Source organism: Mizuhopecten yessoensis, unplaced genomic scaffold (assembly GCF_002113885.1).
Source record: "Mizuhopecten yessoensis strain PY_sf001 unplaced genomic scaffold, ASM211388v2 scaffold2275, whole genome shotgun sequence".
Lineage (NCBI taxonomy): Eukaryota > Metazoa > Mollusca > Bivalvia > Pectinida > Pectinidae > Mizuhopecten > Mizuhopecten yessoensis.
In genome coordinates this window covers 673,314-686,371 of record NW_018404465.1, presented here as the reverse complement: position 1 = coordinate 686,371, position 13,058 = coordinate 673,314, and positions in this window count along the sequence as shown.

The window sequence follows — 13,058 nt, the reverse complement described above, 5'->3', positions numbered from 1 at the left end:
ATAAATGTAGCAGAAGTCATTATTTGTTCCATGCCTCTGCTAGGGTCGAACCCGGGACCTCTGGTTTACTAGTCTGACTCTCTACCGAGTGAGCTATAGAGAAATTCTCCCCAACCGAGTCGGTAAGAAGCGGCCAGTCAATTGTACCAGGGTGACATACCATATTTATACACAAATAAATAAAAACATTCCTCCTGTTTGAACAATTATAACACTAGCAGACATATTCTCTCTTTTGGTTTTAACGAAATTGTAATGAAAAAGATAGCTATCCCTCTTCACATACACATTCCACACAGACACACACAGACACACTCCAACCTGCCATTCTAATGTTGTAACAGAATGGCGTGACCAACTCTCCTAAATGTTTTACGAGTGCCAATGGAAGTACTCCCTGTCCGGCTGTTCGCCTTCCCTAGGGTTGTCCATGACGCTCTCCTGTTTATATAGTCTACAGCTTGTTGGCACTGTCTCTCGTTAAATTTTGTCGTCGCTGTTGCTATGTCTAAACTGAATTTGAAACTAACTGGTTGCAGATTTCTTTTCAACATTTGTCATCAATTGTTTCCATATTATGTTTGATACAAAATATTTGCCTGATTGTGTTAGTCGAATTCACCCTATCTTTAAGGACAATGCACTGTTATGTAGCATGCTTCATGCGACGGGCGCCTGTTCTGTAATACTCAACGAGACCTCTTTACAACACGAGGTAGCTATAACATATTGTTATTCGAATCATCAAATAAGTGCTTCGTTTGCGTGTGATTGATAAGTTTACTATGCATATAGACACAAACAAGTAATAATACCATATAGTGCTCTTTATGTCTCCTTATTAAGTTGAATACTTTTTTATTGTTGACGCTGATGTTTAATTAGTGTTTTCTATATTTCTATAATATGATTTATTCTTTTTTTTGTCACTTTAGACGGGCCCTAAAGAATTTCATCGTGGCGTTATCTGGTATTTCTGATATAAATTCTTCCACTGAACAGTGGTTTTTCGTATATACAATAACCTCCCCTTAATTTCATTTTGGATATAGACTGTACCACAGTTGGTCTAGGAAACTAGGACCAAAGTATCTCAGTCAGTAAAAGCACCAGTCTAACAATTTGAGGTCCGGGGTTCAACTCCTTGTCTGGCCATGCTGATAATTGACACTAAGACCACTATTGTTGACAATGTTTTTGTGTTTTTCATCTCTATCAATTTTTTTTCAAGTCCTGCAAAGTATACTTTTCTTTTCGTAAAGATTTTTATCAAAGCTCAAGTCATGCCGGGAAATCTCTTTCCGAATTTATTGTTTCACTTTGTTGGCAGTGGTACGGAGTTCTTCACGGTAAAATGTAACTATCAGATTATCGTAAACTATTCGTAATTCTTTCGTTCAGTTCTCACACTTATTAATGACATCACTTTAATTCATTATTTTCACTAACTCAACAGTTGAATGATTCTTCTTTTAAGTAACATAAACATCATGCAAAAATATGCGTACAAATATTACAACGAACTTTTCATTAATGCTTATAAAAAAACATGAGTTACAGTGAGAAATTATTTAAAAAAAATTACATCCTTGTCGACAGCCAGTCGACATAGACAATATGTTAAGACTGAAAATAGAATAAAACAAAAACACACACGTAATTGTATATCTGACAGGGAACGTGAGAAATGAAATACCGTTGTGTGATTAAACCTATCGATTCCTGTTTCTATTATTAGACAACCGCCAAGGGATAAGATCTGACAAAACCAGAAATCTCATTTTTCCTACGGATTCATCTGTCACCAAGGACAGGCATTCTATTTTGTACGAATTCTATTTATAGAATTTAGTTGAGTTTGTCTTGTTTTGAACAGTTGGTTTTATAAAGGAGTACACGAGTATACGCTGTACAACTTATGTACAGATTTTTGTTTGTGTTCTATTCAACAATGCATCAGCAATTTCTTCTTTTCTCTTTATGAGATTTTATCGTACAAGCGTAGCCCAAGAATCGTAGAGAACACTGTGGCACCTATAGGGAGACCGGAGTAATTGATCTGCTACCTGAATCGCAAAACTGGGGCTATTTATCTTTATATTCCTCTCTTATCTAGTTTTTTCGTTAAAGGGACAATTTAGTGAAGTATATTTTTTATAAAGTTGTCACAAAATTCTACATGATTTTATAGTTTGATATGCCTTATGAACAATTCATGTCGAGAAATTGACAAGAGACAATGTTTTCTTGGCGTTTTTTAATCAGTAATGGAGAAATCCTTAACTGTTCAGTCGTACGTTTTAGCGGCCGCTGTCGGTGAATTTCTAGCTAACAAAAATGTCTTTCCAGTCGAGGAGAGAAAGGGAACTTCTAGCTTTATTCACCTAGCCGCTCTGAAATACAAATACATGCATTTATTCTGAATCAAAATCATCTTCCAACATCACCGTAATATCAAACATCGTTATAAATGATCGGGTAGTCTATTGATATCGTACTTTCTGCTGTTTGAAATTCTCCCTGCGGCAACCTCTCAGTGCGTGCATGCTCCTACCAACCCAGTTCGTGGTCTCCCAGGGAATGTTTTATTTTACCTGGTGTCAGAATAACTTCCGGGTCAAATGTCCTTCACTCGTGTCCACATTCCAGTACTGTGTTGGTTTGGTTGACATCACGGGGAATGTTACGATTAGATATTGTTTTGCAGTCCATTACATGTTGATGTAGTTTGAGTTGGTTTTGACACAAATTAGGCAAAGACTGCTCTCAGTATGTTAGATTTGTCTCAAGACCAACCCAATTCAACAAGCAAACACCAAACCCAGGCTTATTTTCTAGATTTTACGTTAACAGTTTTCAGTGGCGGTACTTACTGAAATAATTCGTGTTCTATCTTAGGTTCGCCATTTTTCTTTCCTTTTATTGGGATTTAACCACTGAAGAAAGAAAAAAGAACCAGCAGGTCAATTAAAAAGATTCTGCATTTTCCCGGACCTATGGGGAACTGTTACCGCCTAAAACCCCAAATAAATGAATGCTATTTCCGCTAGTCGCCCCTATACCAAACATCTCGTTCTCGTACTTGTTTATTCCTCTGTGAGCTATCGTCGCTGTGAGGCTATTGAATGTGTTGTACCGACTTACCCCTCTCTTTGTCGCAAAACGTAACTGGTCCAGCTAGACCGACATGTTTACGTCAACAAGGTCACCGGTAACTCAAGCAAGACAAAACTTAGTGTCCAAGACAAGAGAAATAACATAATAACACGACAAAGCGTGGATAAGAACCTTCGATTTCCTTGAACATACAACGGTAAATATCTAGGCATTTAACAATGTTAAAAATAAATTTTCTAGAACAGTGGAAGACATGGATGTATTAGTTTAAAACCTCATTCGTTTCATGACGCTTTAATTTGTATTCAAAACCAATCCTTTTAAATTTACTTGAAGAAATAGGTGTATTTATGTGTATATTGTCTTGGTGCGATCATTTTGAATTCCTGGACATGCGTTTTCAGTTTTCAGTTTTTATAAATATCAGAATATCATCGATTAAAATCTTGCCAAATAAATGCTTAAGCGGATCATTCGTGATACAACTACAGGACTCTTTCTTTGTGCAGAAAGACGAATTTTGCCTATACACGCTGATATTTGTGTTGCCCTTTAAAAATAATATCTAGCTTAAAAATTTAAGACGATTCCTCTCATTTACTGTTATTTTTAATATAAATCCTGATTCAAAATTGATCGCTAAATTGAATAAACATCTTTGTTAGCATGTTTGGTTTAATTTGTTCATTTCAGAATTTATCCCGGATTTCTTCAGCAGCTCGTTTGGTGAACTTCATGGTAATTAATTCCTACTACAAACCTTGATAAACTCTTCCTATCCGCGGATTATTTTCAATGAAACTGAACAAATAAAACGATTACAAAACAGAACATAACAAAACAGTTCATCAAAATGCAGGATCATTGATTTAAAGAAATATTTTGCATATAAAATATGAAACAAAATAAAGTTCATAAATAGAAAACCTTGATTTGAGAAACCCCGATGTTTTTTATCTGATCAATAATATTGACAGATGAACCTAAAACACACCCATGCTACTGCAACTATAGAACAAAGCTACAGACCTTTTAAAGTATAAAAAACGGATATTACATCAGAGATATAATATACTTGTGGTCTTAACCAGTTTATATATTAAGTGCTTTCATAGCTTTAAACTATTTACAAATGCATATACATTGTGTTCAAGTCAGTCTGTAAATGATGGTGAAGACATAGAACGCTCGTACAGTAACAATAATAATGGTGTCCGTAAGAGATGGGGGGGGGGGGGGGGGGGGTTAAGGTCAAATACGGTAATATTGTATCGCCCAGGGTAAAGTCTTCAAGTTATAATTTTGTAGATATTTGAATATTTTTACTTTGCGACATAAAGAACATTTTTAAACAACATCCTTTGCTTAGACCATCTATTTATATTTTATTTATTTATTTGGTGACTTGGATTCATACACAGTTGTAGCTGTGGGTTCTGGTAGCCATGATACCTCGTGGTTTCTGTGAATACGTTCCACGGGAACACCGCTCTCCGCTCTGTGTGTAATTGACTGTTTCGTCTTAAATGACTCCAGGAACATTGGTGAAACATGACAGTCTCCATGACAACTATGGCTAACACTGTTCTCAGATTTTTAAATCGCGTTAGGGGCCCAGGAGATTTATCTCTCCGTTCTGTCTCGAACTACCTTGCTCGTTTTTCAAATACGAAAGTCGTTAGTTGCTAAAACAAAGACTTCTGTAAAAGTGATTAACTGCCTTGACAGAACTCTTTTGCGTTGAAATCAATCACTCGCAGATGCAAATGTCACGGTGTTACTTTTTTGGTTTCTAACGAAAAAGAGTTACAACCGGTCATGTTCGGATGTTTCCGTTAATTTCATTTATTTCCGGAAAATCACGTAAATCAGCGATATAGCAAATATTATTGCAATACGTTAGAAGATTGATGGACGAGTCCTTTCATTGATGACCACCTAGCATCCTCTCGGAGTAGACCGGTGTGAGATAGAGACCAATTTGGAAAGGAATGCACTACTGGGGGGACTTGAAGCCTCCTTCGGTGTTCAGCCTGGGTCTCTACAACATAACAATTCCGTACGCGTGTTCTTAAATTGATTTTCACATTCGTTTATTTTGTGTTAAACACCATACTACCACTCCATATGAAGAGAGCGTAGAAGATATATAACTTCCAAAAAATAGAAAATCAACAATATATTCTTGCTTTCGTATTTTAACGGTTACTGGGTTGTTGTTGTTAAGTTGTTGTTGTTGTTGTTGTTGTTGTTGTTGTTGTTGTTGTTGTTGTTGTTCAGTTGTTGTTGTTAAGTTGTTGTTGCTGTTGTTGTTAAGTTGTTGTTGTTGTTAAGTTGTTATTAAGTTGTTGTTGTTGTTGTTGTTAATGTTGTTGTTGTTGTTAAGTTGATGTTGTTGTTAAGTTGTTGTTGTTGTTGTTGTTAAGTTATTGATATTGTTGTTGTTAAGTTGTTGCTGTTGTTAAGTTGTCGTTGCTATTGTTGTTAAGTTGTTGTTGTTAAGTTGTTGTTGTTGTTGTTTAGTTGTTGTTGTTGTTGTTGTTAAGTTGCTATTGTTGTTAGGTTGTTATTGTTGTTGTTAAGTTGTTGTTGTTGTTGTTAAGTTATTGATATTGTTGTTGTTAAGTTGTTGTTGTTGTTGTTGTTGTTTAGTTGTTGTTGTTGTTAAGTTGATGTTGTTGTTAAGTTGTTGTTGTTGTTGTTGTTGTTATTGTTGTTGTTGTTGTTAAGTTATTGATATTGTTGTTGTTAAGTTGTTGCTGTTGTTGTTGTTAAGTTATTGTTGTTGTTGTTGTTGTTAAGTTGTCGTTGTTGTTGTTGTTATGTTGTTGTTGTTGTTGTTGTTGTTATTATTGTTGTTGTTGTTAAGTTGTTGTTGTTGTTGTTAATTTATTGATATTGTTGTTGTTAAGTTGTTGTTGTTGTTGTTAAGTTGTCATTGTTGTTAAGTTGTTGTTGTTGTTATTGTTGTTGTTGTTGTTAAGTTATTGATATTGTTGTTGTTAAGTTGTTGTTGTTGTTGTTGTTGTTAAGTTATTGTTGTTGTTGTTGTTGTTAAGTTGTCGTTGTTGTTGTTGTTATGTTGTTGTTGTTGTTGTTGTTATTGTTGTTGTTGTTGTTAAGTTGTTGTTGTTGTTGTTAATTTATTGATATTGTTGTTGTTAAGTTGTTGTTGTTGTTGTTAAGTTGTCGTTGTTGTTGTTGTTAAGTTGTTGTTGTTGTTATTGTTGTTGTTGTTGTTGTTGTTGTTGTTGTTGTTGTTGTTGTTGTTGTTGTTGTTGTTACAAAACAGCGAAAAGGGAAAGTTGCCAATCTTTAAAATGTTACAAAATGCTACAACATATTATTTTTACTGAAACTAGTATTTTATGTAAACCAAACAAAACAAAATGATGAGCACAGTGCAAAATGATAAGATGATAAGATAAACAGTGAAAAAAGAATTCATGAATTACATTATTGACCAAGGTTTTGGGGTTTTTAAACCTTTAAGTTTACATTGCCAATTTCCCTTTCATCACTCAACATGAATATGGAGTATGAAATTTGGAGCTTTATGGTTTTTTTTCATTTGCACGAGTAAGCGTTGTGTTCTAACCTAACGTCTACCTGTCTATTCTCACAGGCTCTTCGATGTCGAAATACTAAAATGAAAAATTAAGAGCTACAACAGCGATCAGATTTATACAGAAACGAAATATAAATGCTCGGCCATCTTGAATCTGATTAATCTTGCAGAATCTAGAGTCGGCATCTGATCCGCGCAATCAAAAGGAGGAAAATACAACAACATACCCTGTCTCCGGCACACATACACACATGCATGCATACACACCACACATGGAGGCATGTACTCAAACTACCTTAGCGGTTGATAGGATGTCAAACAAAATGAAACCAAACCAAACTGTTGGGTCCTCTTCGGAGGAACATAATTGATACAAAGAGCAGACCTGCTGTTCTAAGTTTGTTTTTAAGAGGCGACTAATTTGTGGCCTCCTGCAGATTTTGGGTAAGTGTTCATCTCTTGATCTGTTGATATTCTAGATTCTAGAAACAAAAAGTGGTCTACTGCCCTTTTGCAACACTTTGAACGTCTATTTGTTCGATTTTTCTCCTACCTTCTCTTTCCTTTCGATGGAGTCTCCTCCTGAGGACTAGCCGGCAGGCTGAATAATATGACTGAGTATGATGATTTTCCACAGCATATAGAGTATGTTATATTCGCAGGGGATTTATTTTCACTGTTTTCACGGTCACCAAATATAGCGCAAAATAATATACCAAGCGCATATGCGTACCATGAATATTAATCTCTACGAACATAATTATATTTGCAGACAAAAATGTGAAAAAAATCTGTTTACTGCCGGATGAGTTAAAACAATAATTTAATGTAGTTTTTACTTTATTTTGATAAAAAAAAAATCCCGTCACTCAAATACAACAGTCAGTCCCCCGCATGAGTGCGATATTTTAACCCGGAAATGTTTCGCGAAATTTAATCCACGCGAACTAGTTCGGTTCTGGACAACCTCGAAATTTTAGCTCCGCGAAATTAAACAAGTATGCAATATCGTGTCCTGGTTATGACATGTATGTGACTAATTCATCAGCGGACAGTCTTGTCATATGACCGGAGCAGTAGAAAGGGCGCAAAACGTTTAACAAACAAGCAATGTCATGTCTCTCTTTAGCACTTGTTATCACATGACATGCGAGTTTCGATAACGTGTAACTGAAACAAATAAATCATGGTATAAGATGTTGAAGGCCATTTAAAACTCTGTTAACAACTGAAAACTGTAACAAAAAACATATTTCAATACGGAAAGCGTCGTTCTCCTGTTTCATTTCCAATAACATAATGCCCCGAACAATTAATTTGTTGTCAAACAGAGATCCGCTATCTCTAACATCACGTGTACAACGCCTGCAACATTGATTAGCCAAATAAGAGTGCATGTTTGAGTGCGTTACACGTGAAGTTCACGCTTCTGCCCGAGTGACCTAATTCCAAAAGATGTAATTAATTTCTTAAAAAAAATCGTAAAATCTTAAACGCATGATCATCAGAGCTTTTATATATGTACTTTAGCATGTTTTATATGAAAAGAATTTCTCTGTGAAAGGCAATTTCCTGACGGTTAACTCGAACGCTTTTTTTATATAAAATTCATCACGTTGTACGTTACCGCTGTACAAGAAGGTATACTGTACTTTATAACTCTAGAACAGACTATCGAGATATCCTGATTAGTCTTGAATATTTTGAAATCACGAATTTCAATTTCCTGTTTTATCGACAGAGTGTCTCCACTAATATCTAATAACTAACATTTATGCAATCATGTTTACAATTAAGCGCTTTCAAGGGTTTGCTATTCAAAACAAGCCAGATCTGCACTTGCAGCCACCTCTATTTAGTAAATCATCTGTGTTAAAAAACCACTTCTTATGTTTCCAAGTTATCATATTGTGAACTGAATCTGTATTAAGAGAGGTACCAACTCCATTTACAAACCACCTCCATTAAAATTAAGAGACCACCTGTATAAGAGACCACCTGTATTAAGAGACCACCTGTGTTCAGAGATCATCTATATTTAGAACTCACCTGTATTAAGCGACTACCTGTATAATGAGACCAGTGTTAAGAGACACCTATGTTCAGGTACCAACTCCATTTACAAACCACCTCCATTTAGAGACCACCTGTATTAATATACCACCTGTATTAAGAGACCACCTGTATTAAAAGACCACATGTATTAAAAGACCACCTGTATTAAGAGGCCACCTGTATTAAGAGACCACATGTATTAGGAGACCACCTTAATTAATAGACCACCTGTATTAGAGACCACCTGTATTAATAGACCGCCTGTATTAGAGACCACCTGTATTAGAGACCGCCTGGAGACCACCTGTATTAATAGACCACCTGTATTAATAGACCACCTGTATTAGAGACCACCTGTATTAATAGACCATCTGTATTAGAGACCACCTGTATTAATAGACCACCTGTATTAAGAGACCACATGTATTAGGAGACCACCTTAATTAATAGACCACCTGTATTAGAGACCACCCGTATTAATAGACCACCTGTATTAGAGACCACCTGTATGAGAGACCACCTGTATTAAAAGACCACCTGTATTAAGAGGCCACCTGTATTAGGAGACCACCTTAATTAATAGACCACCTGTATTAGAGTCCACCTGTATTAGAGACCGCCTGTATTAGAGACCCCCTGTAACAGAGACCACCTGTATTAGAGACCGCCTTTATTAGAGACCACCTGTATTAGAGACCACCTGTATTAGAAATCACCTGTATTAGAGACCACCTGTATTAGAGATAACCTGTATTAGAGACCACCTGTATTAGAGATTACCTGTATTAGAGACCACCTGTATTAGAGACAACCTGTATTAAGAAGAGACCACCTGTATTAGAGACCGCCTGTATGAATAGACCACCTGTATTAGAGACCACCTGTATAAATAGACCATCTGTATTAGAGACCACCTGTATAAATAGACCACCTGTATTAAGAGACCACATGTATTAGGAGACCACCTTAATTAATAGACCACCTGTATTAGAGACCCCCTGTATTAATAGACCACCTGTATTAAGAGACCACATGTATTAGGAGACAAACTTAATTAATAGACCACCTGTATTAGAGACCACCCGTATTAATAGACCACCTGTATTAGAGACCACCTGGATTAGAGACCGCCTGTATTAGAGACCACCTGTATTAATAGACCATCTGTTTTAGAGACCACCTGTATTAATAGACCACCTGTCTGTATTAATAGACCACCTGTATTAGAGACCACCTGGATTAGAGACCGCCTGTATTAGAGATCACCTGTATTAGAGACCCCCTGTATTAGAGACCGCCTGTATTAATAGACCACCTGAATTAAAGACCACCCAATTAAGAGACCGCCTGTATTAATAGACCACCTGTATGAGAGACCACCTGTATTAAAAGACCACCTGTATTAAGAGGCCACCTGTATTAGGAGACCACCTTAATTAATAGACCACCTGTATTAGCGACCACCTGTATTAGAGATCACTTGTATTAGAGACCACCTGTATTAGAGACCACCCGTATTAATAGACCACCTGTATTAGAGACCACCTGTATAAATAGACCACCTGTATTAAGAGACCACATGTATTAGGAGACCACCTTAATTAATAGACCACCTGTATTAGAGTCCACCTGTATTAGAGACCGCCTGTATTAGAGACCACCTGTATTAATAGACCACCTGTATTGGAGACCACCTGTATTAGAGACCACCTGTATTAAGAGACCGCCTGTATTAATAGACCACCTGTATTAGAGACCGCCTGTATTATAGACCGCCTGTATTAGAGACCACCTGTATTAGACACCACCTGTATTAAGAGACCACCTGTTTTTAGACACCACATATGTTAAGCGACCACCTTAATTAGTAGACCACCTGTATTAGAGACCGCCTGTATTAGAGACCCCCTGTATTAGAGACCGCCTGTATTAGAGACCACCTGTATTAGAGACCACATGTATTAAGAGGGCACCTGTATTAAGAGACCACATGTATTAGGAGACCACCTTAATTAGTAGACCACCTGTATTAGAGACCACCTGTATTAAGACACCGCCTGTATTAATAGACCACCTGTATTAGACACCACCTGTATTAAGAGACCACCTGTTTTTAGACACCACATATGTTAAGCGACCACCTTAATTAGTAGACCACCTGTATTAGAGACCGCCTGTATTATAGACCGCCTGTATTAGAGACTACCTGTATTAGAGACCTCCTGTATTAGAGACCGCCTGTATTAGAGACCACCTGTAACAGAGACCACCTGTATTAGAGACCGCCTGTATTATAGACCGCCTGTATTAGAGACCACCTGTATTAGAGACCACCTGTATTAGACACCACCTGTATTAAGAGACCACCTGTTTTTAGACACCACATATGTTAAGCGACCACCTTAATTAATAGACCACCTGTATTAGAGACCACCTGTATTAGAGACAACCTGTATTAAGAGACCGCCTGTATTAATAGACCACCTGTATTAGAGACCACCTGTATTAAGAGACCACCTGTATTGAGAGACCACATGTATTAGGAGACCACCTTAATTAGTAGACCACCTGTATTAGAGACCACCTGTATTAGAGATCACCTGTATTAAGAGACCGCCTGTATTAATAGACCACATGTATTAGAGACCACCTGTATTAGAGACCACCTGTATTAAGAGACTGCCTGTATTAGAGACCACCTTATTAGAGACCACCTGTATTAAGAGACCACCTGTATTAATAGACCACCTGTATTAGAGACCACCTGTATTAAGAGACCACCTGTATTAATAGACCAGCTGTATTAGAGACCACCTGTATTAGAGACCGCCTGTATTAAGAGACCGCCTGTATTAATAGACCACCTGTATTAGAGACCACCTGTATTAGAGACCACCTGTATTTAGACACCACATATGTTAAGCGACAATCCATATTAAGACACCACCTGTATTAATAGACCACCTGTATTAATAGACCACCTGTATTAGAGACCCCCTGTATTAGAGACCACCTGTATTAGAGACCACCTGTATTTAGACACCACATATGTTAAGCGACCATCCATATTAAGACACCACCTGTATTAATAGACCACCTGTATTAGAGGCCACCTGTATTAGAGACCGCCTGTAATAGAGACCGCCTGTATTAGAGACCACCTGTATTAGAGCCCACCTGTATTAGAGACCGCCTGTATTAGAGTCCGCCTGTATTAGAGACCACCTGTATTAGAGACCACCTGTATTTAGACACCACGTATGTTAAGCGACAATCCATATTAAGACACCACCTGTATTAACAGACCACCTGTATTAATAGACCACCTGTATTAGAGGCCACCTGTATTAGAGACCGCCTGTAATAGAGACCGCCTGTATTAGAGACCACCTGTATTAGAGCCCACCTGTATTAGAGACCGCCTGTATTAATAGACCCCCTGTATTAGAGACCACCTGTATTAGAGACCACCTGTATTTAGACACCACGTATGTTAAGCGACAATCCATATTAAGACACCACCTGTATTAACAGACCACCTGTATTAATAGACCACCTGTATTAGAGACCTCCTGTATTAGAGACCGCCTGTATTAGAGACCGCCTGTATGAGAGACCACCTGTATTAGAGACCACCTGTATTAAGAGACCACCTGTATTGAGAGACCACCTGTTCCATATTAAGACACCACCTGTATTAGAGACCACCTGTATTAGAGATCATCTGTAACAGAGACCACCTGAATTGGAGACCACCTGGATTAGAGACCACCTGTATTAGAGATCATCTGTAACAGAGACCACCTGAATTGGAGACCACCTGGATTAGAGACCACCTGTATTAGAGATCATCTGTAACAGAGACCACCTGAATTGGAGACCACCTGGATTAGAGACCACCTGTATTAGAGACCGCCTGTATTAGAGCCCACCTGTATTAGAGACCGCCTGTATTAAGAGACCGCCTGTATTAAGAGACCACCTGTATTAGAGACCACCTGTATATTAGAGACCACCTGTATTAGAGACTGCCTGTATGAATAGACCACCTGTATTAGAGACCCCCTGTATCAGAGACCACCTGTATTAGAGACCACCTGTATTAGAGATCATCTGTAATAGAGACCACCTGTATTAGAGACCACCTGTATTAGAGACCACCTGTATTAGAGACCACCTGTATTAGAGACCACCTGTATTAGAGACCACCTGTATTAGAGACCACCTGTATTAGAGACCGCCTGTATTAGAGACCACCTGTATTAGAGACCGCCTGTATTAGAGACCACCTGTATTAGAGACCACCTTTATTAGAGCC